General features: G+C 45.7%; 1 protein-coding gene across 13 annotated transcripts in view; it reads left to right on the forward strand.

Annotated features, from left to right (window-relative positions):
• PRRC2B (proline rich coiled-coil 2B) overlaps window positions 1–14,034 on the forward strand; it is a gene marked incomplete at its 3' end in the record, with an annotated part of 67,611 nt that overhangs the window by 1,612 nt on the left and 51,965 nt on the right. The gene's annotated exons all lie outside the window — the stretch shown is intronic.

The raw sequence follows: 14,034 nt of genomic DNA on the forward strand, positions 1-14,034 counted from the left end.
ATTAAGGAAAGTCTTGCTTTGAGAAATGAGTGACATTAAGTGCATGTGTGGTGTGGTGTAATGAATGTTGGAAGTATATTGTTGGTTGATGTTATCCTCTACTGTGAGACTGGTGCGTGTGAATGGCTGTTAGTTTTTCTGATGTGGTCAGTCTCTCTCCCCCCCCCCCCGCCCTTTCGTAGATCAAATTAGAATTTTAAATCTGTTCTTTAAGAACTGTGCGTTTAATGGGTTTGTAGGGAGAACACGCCCCTCTTTCCTGTGTCTTTTTGGGGCTACAAATCATGGTTTTCATTCCCAAAGTTGTGCAGCTTCCCAGCTGTGAAATGGTGATGATGAAACAAGAGAACATTTGGGAAGTTGGATCTGTCTATGCCTTCAAGATGGTCACTGTGTGTCGCATCCAAAATTCTACTGTCAATGGCTGTCGCTGTAATACAAAATGAGGATTGTGACAATCGAATTTTTTTTATTGTCGTCTTTGATCAATATCTCTTTAAGCTTTTTTGGGGGGGGCATGATGAAAGGCACAAAAGGTGGTGCTACTTTTTTCTCAGGATGATGGCCTGTGTTTAAGAGTGCTTCTTATTTTCTTTGAGGTGGCTTCTAGCAGGTAGAATTGCTGGGGTGTTTTTTTGGTGGAATGTTACATTAGATCTCTTCTCCAGTGCTGAGCAGTCATTGATTTCTGTTAGCACCTAGCTTTCACACATTTTTCCAAAGTCAAGCATTTAAAGATCCAGAGCCACAGGTAAAATTGAGACGGGTGGGCTATGAAACTGTATATAAATATCAATAAACTCTGCTTGCCTTTTGCAGATATAGATACATGTTCTTTTACTGGTTAAAGCTTGAAAGTTCCTCTCCCCCCTGCCCCCACCCTAGCCTAGTATTTGGGGTATATTCCCCATGGAGAGAGAGAGATGAAAGCCTCTCTTTTGGACTTTTTCTTGTAATCACGATGCCTTGGACCACAAGCGTGCTAAATGTTTGATTTTGGGGATGGAGTGGAAGGAGCTTATCCAATGTGGGGTACACTTCATTCCTACCCCCCTCTGCTTTTTGCGATAGAAGGGTTATCAGTATCCCAGTTCTGAAATTGGTTGGTAATTGGGAAGGTGTCCTTGAACAGTCCACATCTGCCTTGTGACCATTCCTGGTCCATGTTATGGTCTGTCTGAAAATGGCTCCTCTTATGTGTGTTGGGGTTAAAGATAGTGGACTTGTTTGGGCATCACTCTAAATCTGTGCCTCTAAATCTGTGTCATTATGCTCCAACTCCCATTAATCCACATGGCCAGTGGTCAAAGATGATGGGATGAGAGCTGTAGTCCAATGATAGCTGGAGGGCCTCAGGTGTTCTTCACACTGGTGCTAAGCCATACTTGTCCCTGGGTAAGGTGGGTGAGGCTGCTCACCTGTCAGTCACATTGACTTCAGGTGACTTTAGGGCTTGTCAGTAGCGTTTAGTGCTTTGAAATGCTGCCGATCAAAAGATTGTTGATGCTTCAAAGCGCTAAGGAGGGCTCTTTATAAGCCCCTTCAAGGATTGACCAGTTATGGAATTTTCCATGGGAAGCATAAGAGCACAGCCAGACCCAGGAAGCTTTAAGTCAGTTCCTATCAGTTGCTATCACTAACTTCAAGCCCTGCTTTCTATTGGGTCCAGCTGTGCTGAGGAGCTCCCCATGGGATACTCAGGAATATATCTGATCCCAGGTGACCTGCTCTTGCCACTCATCAGCTGATTGCCAGGGAGCGCAAGCCTCCCTTGTCATTGCACTTTAAGGCTCCTGATCATACAGTGGCAGCTGCATCTTCACCTGCCCCATACCTTATGTCACGGATGATGTGAGAGGTGGGGCGGGTGGGTGTGATTTGGGAAACAGCCTCATGGGCCAAATTGGGAGCCATGCTGAGCCTTATTAGCTTATATATCTGAGTTTCTAACACTGGATCTGTTGCTCCAAAACAGAGGGAAATATTAAAGTAGACCAGTTAAGACCAGAAATGTGAAGTCCTGGGGTGGTGATGGAATGGTATGGTATGGGGGGAAATTTCTTTGTTTTTTTCCTCCCTAGACCTAGGGTTATATCCAGTGTAGTGCTACATGAGGAATTTGTTTGCACAGCAGAGTATTCTCCTCACTCCCCAAAACCAGCCTTAGGGGTTCCCCCAACCTTCTGGAGCAGAATTGGTGAGAGTGCAAAAGGAAAAGAGTATGGAAAGTCCCATTGCACAAGCAGAAATCATAAGAATGTAAGATGAGCCCTGCAGGGTTAGGCCAATGCCCCATCTAGTCCAGCATCCTGTTATCACAGTGGCCAACCACTGTGCCTCTTGCCTAGGCCCTAGCTAGGATCAAGAATGGGGAAACTATGGAATTTTCTGCCGCAAGATTTGGTGGCCACCAGCTTCAGGAACATAAGGAGAGCCCTGCTGAATCAGACCAGAAGCCTATCTAGTCCAGCATCCTTTTTTCCACAGCAGCAGAATGAAAGCCCCAGTGGGAAGCCTACAAGCTGGACATAAGAACAATGCCCTTTTCTTGCAGGTGTTGCAAGAAGGCCCTGTAACAGCAAACGTGACTAGCAGCCATTGGAAAGCAGAATAGGCACATTCACAGAAAATCAGGCTATCGGTGTTTGCTAGCCATGGTGGCTATATGCCACCTCCAGAATCAGAAACACTATGAAGTGCTGAGGAGGAGCAGCAGAAGAGAGGGCTATTGGCCGTATGGCCTGCTTGTGGGCTTCGCTGTTGGCCACTGTTGGAGAGAAAATACTGGAGTTGATGGGCATTTGACATGATTTGCTCCTAAATGTAGTGGCCACCGACTTGGATGGCTTTAGAAGAGGACTGACAGATGAATCAAGGATAAGACTATCAGTGGCTACTAGCCGTGGTGACGATGCTGTGCTTCCACAGTCAGAGATGCTTCTAAATACCAGTTGCTGGAATCATGTGTCCCTTTCTGACAACATCAAGCTAACAATTAAGATGGACAAGACTGTTGATACCAAGGACAAGCTCATGGAGGTAAAAGGCTATCAGTAGCTTCCTAGAGTCCTCCAGCTATGGGGCAGCTAGGTAGGTAAATAAGTATGGGGAAAGCAAAATGTCACTTAGAGAAAGATCTGCAATATTTTCCTTGAAGCTTGCATTTGTTTTCTTCTGGATTGTTTCACTTGATGTTTTAATGCGTTGTAAACTGCTTTGAGATTTTTTCTTTTAAAATGTGGATGATACCCGGAGCTATCTCTCCTTTAAATCAGAACCAGTGAAGGCAGTGAATGTCCTGTGTGAGTGTCTGAAGGCGGTTGGAGGAAATGATGGTGGTTAATGAATTGAGGTTGAATCCCGACAAGACAGAAGTACAGTGGTGCCCCGCAAGACGAATGCCTCGCAAGACGAAAAACTCGCTAGACGAAAGAGTTTTCCGTCTTTTGAGGTGCTTCGCAAGACGACTTTCCCTATGGGCTTGCTTTGCAAGACGAAACGTCTTGCGAGTTCTTGCGAGTTTTTTCCCTTTTTTCCCTTTTTCTAAGCCGCTAATAGCCGCTAAGACGCTAATAGCCGTGCTTCGCAAGACGAAAAAACCTCAAGACGAAGAGACTCGCGGAACGAATTAATTTCGTCTTGCGAGGCACCACTGTACTGTTTTTGGAAGACAGGGTGTGGGCGGGTGTATGGGACTCCTTGCTCCTGAATGGGGTAACTGTGCCCCTGAATGACCAGGTGCACAGCCTGGGAGTCACTTTGGACTCACAGGTGTCCATGGGGGCACAGGTCATTTCTGTGTCTAGAGCAGCTGTCTTCCAGCTCCATCTGGTACCATGGGCGTAGCCAGGATTTTTGCTGTGGGGGGGGCAGAACATCAGTTTGCTATGTATTTTTATTTATTTTTATTGATTTAGGGGGGCAGCTGCCCCCCCCGGCTACGCCCATGTCTGGTATGCCAGCTGAGACCTACCTGCCCACAGACTGTTTCGCCATAGTGGTACGTGCTCTGATTTATCTCCATCTTGGACTACTGCAATGTCATCTACGTGAGGCTACCTTTGAAGGAGACTTGGAAACTACAACTAATCCAGAATGTAGCAGATAGACTGGTGACTAGGAGTGGCCTCCGGACCATATAACGCTGGTCCTAAAGGATTTTCATGGGCTCCTAGTACGTTTCTGAACACAACTCAAAGTGCTGGTGCTCATCTTTAAATCCCTACATGGCCTTGGCCCAGTATACCTGAAGGAGCGTCTCTACCCCCATTGTTCAGCCCAAACACTGAGGTCTACCTCCTGGGGTCTTCTGACAGTTCCCTCACTGCGAGAAGTGAAGTTACAGGGAACGACGCAGAGGGCCTTCTTGGCAGTGGTGCCCTCCCTGTGAAATGCTCTCTATGTCAAGGAGATGAAGAACTTTTAGATGACATCTGAAGGCAGCCCTGTATCAGGAAGTTTTTAGTATTTGACGTTTTATTATGTTTTTATGTGCTGGAAGCCACCCAGAATGGCTAGGGAAACCTACAGTGGTGCCCCGCAAGACGAATGCCTCGCTAGACGAAAAATGCGCAAGACGAAAGGGTTTTTCGTTTCTTGAGTTGCTTCGCAAGACGAATTTCCCTATGGGCTTGCTTCGCAAGACGAAAACGTCTTGCGGGTTTGCTTCCTTTTTCTTAAAGCCGTTAATACCCGGGGAATCCGCGCTCCGCAAGACGAAAAAATCGCAAGACGAAGCAACTCGTGGAACGAATTAATTTCGTCTTGCGAGGCACCACTGTAGTCGGATGGATGGGTGGCTTATTATTATTAGGTATAGAAAGTAAATAATTCTTAATAATAATAATCCCTGCTATAAAAAAGGCACCTAGATATATTGTGACTGTCACCCAGGTTTAAGGTGCCATTTGGCAATTAGCTGAAATATCTGTTTCTAACACTGCTCCCTGCTTGTGGAATGCTCTCCCAAGGGAGGCCCTACTGGCGTCATCGCTGTCTGTTTATAAGCACCAGACACAAATACTGTTCTTTACCAAGGTCTTTACCCCTAGTTTGCAAAGTAATTGGTTATATCCGTGGCCTTTCCCCCCATTCATCCTTTTAGTTTAGTTTAGTTGAGGTGGATTTATCTTTTAAAATATTTTGGTTTTTATATTCATGGATTAGTATTTTAGGTCTAGTATTTATATTTTGTTTTAATGTTTCTTCTGATTCCTTATATCTACCTTCCATAGGATCATAGAATTGTAGAGTTGGAAGGGACCCCAAGGATGATCTATTCCAACCCCCTGCAATGCAGGAATCTCAGCTAAAGCATACATGACAGATGGCCATCCAACCTCTACTTAAAAACCTCCAGTGAAGGAAAGTCCATTGCTTTTCTTATCTTATGCCCACTTAAGAAACTGTTGTTTGTATTGGAATACCAGGCGTAAAATCCTCCTCCTGGGTATAAAGGATTACCTAAAGCCTTGGCAATAGGAATTTTGGGTTGTATCCAGAGTAGACCCATTAAAATTTATGGATCTAACATAGTCAAGATAGGCTCTGAGGTTCTCGGTTCTGAGAAGGACTAGCACTGGATATAACCCTTTCTCTCTTCCTGCCCCTATCTTAAACCTTGTGTTTGTTTTCCTTTGCCGCTAATCTTAACAGTTGTGAAGATAAGCTTCCACTTCTGACCTGGATACATGCCAGGGCAGTGTAGATGTGTTTCTGTGCTCCAGTTCATTTGCAACAGAAGGGGTAGAGAATGGGATTTGGCCAGGAGCCCAGATTATTATCTCCTCCACACATAACTGATGGGCCAAATCTGGAAGATGGGCAGTGTCCCCCACCTGGCAATCACATGACATTACAATGAGACATTGGTGGGGGGGCATGGAAGCAGTGGGATCGTTTCACAGGCAGTGGCAATTTCACAGGACTGAGTGTCAGGCTCTTTGTTTGCTCCGCTTCAATAAATACCACCATGGTTTGGCATTCCATCTGAACTGAAGCTCTGTGAGTGTTGGCAATTTTATCATTTCCATTCCTGGTTGGAAGTTGAATTTTGTGTATGGGTGTGAGGAAGATGCCTTATTCATATGTGGCTGAGCAGAGATTTGAACCCGGACATTCCATTCTATTCTCTCTGGTGAGAGTATCATAGCTCAGTGGCAGAGCACATGCTTTGCATGTAGAAGGTCCCAGGTTCCACTCCTGGCTTCTCCAGGTAATAAGATCAGGGTAGCAGGTGAGAGCCTTCTCTGCCCAAGCACCTAGAGCAGGAGTGTGGAATAGCTGAAGTAAGTATTCCAGTTAGCAAACTTTTTTTGGAAGCCGAACGTCCAATATGGCTTCTGATTGAGGAAGCTCCTGCAGCCAATCAGAAGCCACATCTTGGTTTTCTAAACTTTTCAGAAGTTGAACGGACTTCTGGAACAGATTCTGTTCGAGAACCAAGGTACGACTGTACTGTGTTAGCACTGGGCATGGGGCAGGTCCGTGGGTCTTGGGAAAACAGCCTTGCAGGCCTAGTTTGTCCCATGGGCTGGAGGTTTCCCACCACTGAATGGGCAGTACCAGGCTAGATGGGCAAACAGTGTGTCCTAATATAAGGCAGTTTCCAGTGTTTCCTCTGCATCTGCTTGCTGTTGCTTTTGGCAAGCGTTTCGGGTGAGATTGGCAAGTGGCCCTTAGTTCTGAACTGCTGGGTTAGGATTTTTCTAAAGACTGTCGATAATGTGTGGGTGGATGGGTGTTTTCTAATTGCCACCTTGCAAAATCAGCCCATAGGTGTTTTCTTACCCACCTGTCCACATGCACCTGTGCCAAATCATTTGTTGCCCATCAACAGCCTTCAGGGGGAGAGAAGTAATAACTGTCTCTCCTCTGATTTCCAAATGTTGTCCTACCTGGTAGACTCTCCCTCATCACCTTGAAGCTGGATACCTCAGGGACATTGTGTGCTCCTTTCCTGAATTTCCAGCTTACATTTTAAAAAGTCAAGTGACTAGCCCTCGTGGATATGAATTTTGAAAAGTGTGCAGACAGTTTTTGTGCTCAGTTGCTTGTGTAGACTTTTAACCTTTTGCTTTTTCTGGGCTACTAATGTTTTGGCCACCAGTGGCAAAGAACTAAGCCCTTATTTTTAAATTTTAAGCAATGTTTAGTACAATTAAATAACCTTGTTAAGTTACCTCTATTTGTTTTCTGGTTGCTCCCCATTGATTCCACATCCCTTGCACTCTGTACCAAGATCAGTGCTAGAGGATACGGTTTGCTTCCATGGTGAAAGGGAAAAGGTAGGAGGACACTTTTTGTTCTGGCCCTTGACAGATTTATCCCAAAGGCGATGTGGACCTTAACAACTCCAACCCTTGATCTGCACAATTTTTTTGTGAGCTGCAAGGAGGAAATTGGAAGTCCTTGCTTCCATTTTTACTAATGGAAATGTCTCATTGTGTCCAAACTGTTGTGTTTAAAACTGTATGGTTTCTTGAAGCCAGGGTCATTAACCATGGTTTGAAAGTGGGGGAAAATCCAGTGTGTTGTTGTTGTTTGTTGTTGTTTAGTCGTTTAGTCGTGTCCGACTCTTCGTGACCCCATGGACCAGAGCACGCCAGGCACTCCTGTCTTCCACTGTCTCCCGCAGTTTGGTCAGACTCATGCTGGTAGCTTGGAGAACACTGTCCAACCATCTCGTCCTCTGTCGTCCCCTTCTCCTTGTGCCCTCCATCTTTCCCAACATCAGGGTCTTTTCCAGGGAGTCTTCTCTTCTCATGAGGTGGCCAAAGTATTAGAGCCAAAGGGAGCAATCTGGTTCAGCACATTTATTTTACTTGTATGTTGGTACTTCAGTTGACGAACTTGATCCATTCTGGAAGTCAGTTCTTAAACCAAAACCGTTCCTAAACCGAGGTACCACTGTGCTTAGTAAAACAAACAAACAAACAAACAAACAAACAAACAAACAAACAAACAAACAAACGGAAATGGCCAGACTTGTCTAAATATTGTTGTTGCACTTTGCATCTGTTCATGATACTCATTAGCTTACAAAATGGAAAATCTGCAGAAAAACTGGGAGAATATTTTTTTCACTATCCACTGTTCATGATACTCATTAGCTTACAAAATGGAAAATCTGCAGAAAAACTGGGGGAATATTTTTTTCACTTTCCACTCAAATCCAGCCTAGAGTTACCCTCATAGCACCTCAAAGCTAGGTTAGCCATTCTCTGTTCTAGACAGTTACTAGTATCAGACCTCATTGGTTTCTGCAAGGTGACAGCAACTATGTCTTTCATGGTGGCTGTCGTGTCTTCTCTTGTGTGGGTATCTCATATGGTGTCCTTTGGGCATTAGACTACAGTGTCCATTATACCTGACCATTGGCTGTGCTGGCTTCAAAAGGTAGTGAAGGCTGCCACCTTGAAAGGAGTTAAAAGAGGGTTAGATGAATTCATGCAGGAAAAGGCTATTATTGGCTACTAGTCATGAAGTCTGTGTTCATCACCATCCACTGTCGGAAGCCTCTGGGTGCCAATTGCTAGGAATTGCAAGTGGGGAGATTGCTGTTGCCCTCATGTCCTGCCTCCCAAAGGCACTTGCAAGCACTAGGTGGGCCATTGGCCTTTTCGAACATGGCTTTTCTTACTATCTTTTGGCTGGGATTGACGGGTTCTAGTGGCACTATACCCTATTGTATACCACAATTAAACCTTGCCTAGGCGCCTCCCACCCAGTGAAATTTATTATTATTATTTATTTCATTTCTATGTCACTTTACAGTTTAAATAAAAAAATCTTAAAACAATTCACAACACATTAAAACATCAAATAAAACAATCCAGAATAAAACAAATGCAAGCTTTAAGGAAAATATTGCAGATCCTTCTCTAAGTGACATTTTGCTTTCTCCCATACTTATTTAACTTAATATCTGCCCCATAGAAGAAGGACTCTAGGAAGTCAGTGTGGTGTAGTGTGGCGTAGTGCTTAGAGTGATGGACTAGGACCTGGGAGATCAGGGTTCAAATCCCCACTCTGTCATGAACCTCACTGAGTGACCTTGGGTCAGTCACAGCCTCCATACCTACCTCACAGGGTCGTTGTAGGGATTAACTGAGTGGGGGAATGAAGCATGTGCTCTTCGGAGAAAAAGGTAGGATATAAATGCAGTAAATAAGCTCTTCTGCTTACCTGTCTTAAGAAAGCTGGAGGGATCAGCCAGATGGAGATGTCAGTCGCCAGCCTGGCATCCAGAGTCCTCCATGTGGTCACAGTCGGACCTGTGCCAGTTGCAAAATATGCCTGGTGCCTAGACAATTTTGGACACTGCAGAGTGGTGACCCAATATGAGCATTTTCTGCCACTTTCCCTGCACTGTCAGGTGCCCATTTCACTCTATGATCATCAGCTGCTTCACACATCTTGCAAAGGCACATCTTTTTTGCTCAGGGTTTCCTGAGGACCAACATGGTCCTAAGACTGGACCATGTTGTCTCTGAATTCCTGTTTTTATAATGCTGCTGTTCTTTGCGAAAGATGCTGTTTTATTGCTGTTTATTCTGTATATTGTGTAGGGCTTTTAAATTATGAAGTGCTTTATAAATACTGATAACTAAACCTTTGGTGGGCTCTGTGTTGGCTGTACCTTATGATGTAGAGCAGGGGTCAGCAAACTTTTTCAGCAGGGGGCTGGTCCACACCCTGTGGGGGGGGCGGACTATTATTTTGGAGGGGGGGAGAACGAATTCCTATGCTCCACAAATAACCCATAGGTGCAGTTTAAATAAAAGGACACATTCAACTCATGTACAGTGGTGCCCCGCAAGACGAATGCCTCGCAAGACGAAAAACTTGCTAGACGAAAGAGTTTTCCGTTTTTTGAGGTGCTTCGCAAGACGAATTTCCCTATGGGCTTGCGAGTTTGTTTCCTTTTTCTTAAAGCCGCTAAGCCGTTAATAGCCGCTAAGCCGCTAATAGCCGTGCTTCACAAGACGAAAAAAACCGCAAGATGAAGAGACTCTCGGAACGGATTAATTTCGTCTTGCGAGGCACCACTGTAAAAACATGCTGATTCCCGGACCATCCGCTGGCTGAATTTAGAAGGCAATTGGGCCGGATCTGGCCCCTGGCCCCTGGGCCTTAGAGGTAATCACCAGCACTTTGACTGTTTCTGGAAGCATCTGGGTAACCAGAGCTGATGTGAAAGTTGTGGCTATAGAGAATAAGAATAAGAACTGTACGTGCTTCAGTCAATCTGGCTGGTTCTAGCAGGTGCCTTTTATTCATGCCCAGCAGAGTGGGACTGAGGAACAAGCAGCCCCTTCCTCTGCAGCTTGCCTAGGTATTTCACTGGCAAAATAGCTATTTCTAGGTTTGCACTGTTTAGAGCAGGGGTTTGCAGAACTCCCAACTCCCATCCCTGAACGTTGGCCACGCTGGCTCAGGCTGATGGCAGGTGGAGCCAAAGCAATGTCTTGAGGGCGACATATCTCCTTTCCCTTGTCACAGTGTAGTGGCCGACCCAAGTATTTAAACACAGGTTTATCCCCCAGCCATGTGTAAAAGGGTGAGAGTGTGAGACACAGGTGGGAGGCAAGCATCCACTTGGTAGTTTTCCTTCTTCTGCCCTTCTCTACACACCCTCTCCTAACCAGTGTCCTACCAACACCTTTCTAGTACTATTTATTTATTTACTTATTTTATTGCATTTTTCTCACTTTCCTCCAAGGAGCTTAATGTGGTACACAAGGTTCTCTCCCCCCCCCCCATTTAATCCCCACGAAAACCCTGTGAGGTATGTTATAGGCTTAGTGGTAGTGATTGGCCCAGAGTCACACCCAGTGAGCTTCATGGCCTTGAGGGGGGCAGGCAGTCATGGGTCAGCCCCCTTTCTTGCCTGTGCACCTTTTGTGCTTTAAATTTCACCACCTTCCTTCTTTACATGTGACTGGGGCTGGGCCACTTTTGGAAAGGCATGAGGGGATCCAGCCCAAGCAGCTCTCAAGAAACCTTTTTGATGGTAATACTCTCTGAACATCCTTCCTTGAGATGTGGCAGTTGTTTATTCCTTCCTCTTTCATTGTTCCGATGCGAACTGGGATTGCGAGAAAGGGTGGTTGCTAGGGCTTCTCTTTGGTATCTCCACACTGTGATCTGTTTCGCTGGCTTTTCTTGAAGAATTACCACCTGCCCTCTCCTTTTTTCTTCTTCTTCTCCATCCTCTGTTAACCATCTGACATCTGCTGCTGCAAATGTTCCCCTTCCTGCAAGGATCTGGGGAATTGTGTTGTCAATGGGAGTGCGCAGAGTGTGCAGGTTGATGAGTCACTGTTTTCCTGTTGTATACACATGCGTGCAATCGCTTTGATTCTGTTAAATTGCCAAGCGCAGGCCGGTCGCTATTGGGCCTTCCTCACATCCCTGTTGCTGCGAAGGCCACAGCGATCCAGACCTAACGAGTAGCACTAACTCATTACGCAGAAAAGACTGAACTGATATTGCCACAACAGGAAAAGCTACGGCAAATAGGTAGATTATTCGGGTCTTTATTTGCATTAATGCTGTTTTGCTGATGAAAATCTGGGGAGCATGCCAAGCCTTCGTGTGCTTGGGGACTTGTGATGGGTTCACCATCACTCTTTGCCTCGCTCTGGTCAGAGTGGAGGAACTCCAGGCCCAGGGGCTGGAAGTGGCCCTCCAGACCTCTCTGTCCTGCCCTCATAATTTCCCCCAGCCACACCTCTCACCAGCCCTGCTTTGCATCTCCCTTGAGTGTTTTTGCTTGGCTGCAAAGAGTCTCCTTAAACTCTGAAATTGCCACTTGCTTGCCTGGATGGGGGATAGAGAAGGGTTTGTGAGTGTATGCAGAAACCAGCCTACTGTAGAAGCGTGAATTCTAAATTTGTTGCTCTAACTACTTTTGCATCTGGCCCACCCGCCAGTGTCATTTGGCCACCACTTCTTTCTCTCTCTTTCCCTCCCTCCCTCCCTTCCCCCCACACAACACACACACACACACACACACACACACACACACCAGTCCTTATGAAGTCCCAGCGGCCTAGAGCCATAGCAAAGCAACTTAATAAACTTGGGAAACAAACACAAACAACCTCAGTGGACTCATTTTCTAACACAGAAGGGTTGTTTAAAGAGAACCCACAGGACAAGTTATCCTCCTGAAATCTTGGCTGTTTTAAATAAAGTAGTAGGCTTTCTTTATGGAGGAATTAACATAAAGTGCCCAGTTCTTGTGGGTGTGGTATGTTGGTCCAAAATGTTATACATCCTGGGACCAAAGGAAAGTATGGACACCCCCACCCCCGGACTCTGGAGAGCAGCAGTTGTTGTTAACAGCTGACTACATACAATTCTGCTGCTACTCCCTTCCTGTTTGGTCTATTCGTTTTGAACAGGTTATACCCCTCAATTCCTATATTCCAGTCATGAGTCTCATCCCACCAGGTTTCAGTAATGTCTGCAATTCAGTAATGCCTGCCATCCTGTATTAAAAACTCCAGTTCATCTTGTTTGTTTCCCATACTCTGTGCATTTTGTAGAGACAACTGAAACCATGAGTTGTTCCCTGCAGCTGCTTTTTTCCTGTAGCTTCTTGCCCTTTAGCAGGAGCACCACCTCAGTTTCCTGTGCATCAATGAAACTACCATATATACTCAAGTATAGGCCTATTTGCATATATGTGATGTTTTAATGTAGGTGTTGTTGTTGTTCTTAATAGAATTCATAGAATTGTAGAGTTAGGAGGGGCCCTACAATTTCATGATTCTATGAATTCTGTTAAAAACAGTAACAGCTACATTAAAACATCCCCCACATATGCAAAAAGGTCATAGATAGTTGAATAAAAAGGAATGTCTTTTTGGAATATTTTTTTTAATGCTAGTTTTGGTCATTTCCAGAGGGTGGTGTGTGTGTGTGTGTGTGTGTGTGTGTGCATGTGTGTGTGCATGTGTGTGCGCTTTTCCTGTGGAGCCTTCAATGTGGGGCTCCTCAGGGTTCAATTTTATCCCCTATGTATTTAACAACTTCATGAAACTGCTGTGTGGGGTCATCAGAGTTTTGGAGTATGTTGTCAGCAGTTTGCTGAAGACACACAGCTGTATTTCTCTTTTACATCTGCAGCTGTGGCGGCAGTGGATGTACTGGACCGATATCTTGCCTTGGTAATGGACTGGATGAGAGCCAAAAAACTGAAGCTCAATCCAGATATGAGGCTCTGTTCATGGGGGTTGCTTAGAATGGGTGGATGGGAGGTTGCCTGGTCCTGATGGGGTTGCACCCCCTCTGAAGGAGCAGGGGCAGGGGTACTTCTGGATCCTTTGCTTTTGATTGAGGCTTAGGTGGCCTCAGTGGTGTGGAGTGCCTTCCATCAGCTTCAGCTAGTGGTCCAGCTGAGCCCCTATCTTGACAGGGATAGCCTAGCTTCTGTTGTCTGCTCTGGTAGCCTCTAGGTTAGATTACTGCAGGGGTCAGCAAACATTTTCAGCAGGGGACCGGTCCACTGTCCCTCAGACGTTGTGGGGGGCCGGACTATATGGGGGGGGGGAATGAACGACTTCCTATGCCCCACAAATAACCCAGAGATGCATTTTAAATAAAATGACACATTCTACTAATGTAAAAACACGCTGATTCCTGGACCGTCCACGGTCCGGATTTAGAAGGTGATTGGGCCAGATCCTGCCCCCAGGCCTTAGTTTGCTTGTTGTTGTTGTTGTTTAGTCGTTTAGTCGTGTCCGACTCTTCGTGACCCCATGGACCAGAGAACGCCAGGCACTCCTGTCCTCCACTGCCCCCCGCAGCTTGGTCAGACTCATGCTGGTAACCTCGAAAACACTATCCAACCATCTCGTCCTCTGTCGCCCCCTTCTCCTTGTGCCCTCCATCTTTCCCAACATCAGGGTCTTCTCCAGGGAGTCTTCTCTTCTCATGAGGTGGCCAAAGTACTGGAGCCTCAGCTTCACAATCTGTCCTTCCAGTGAGCACTCAGGGCTGATTTCCTTCAGAATGGAGAGGTTT

The sequence above is a fragment of the Podarcis cretensis genome (genome assembly GCF_951804945.1).
Source record: "Podarcis cretensis genome assembly, chromosome: Z".
NCBI lineage: Eukaryota > Metazoa > Chordata > Lepidosauria > Squamata > Lacertidae > Podarcis > Podarcis cretensis.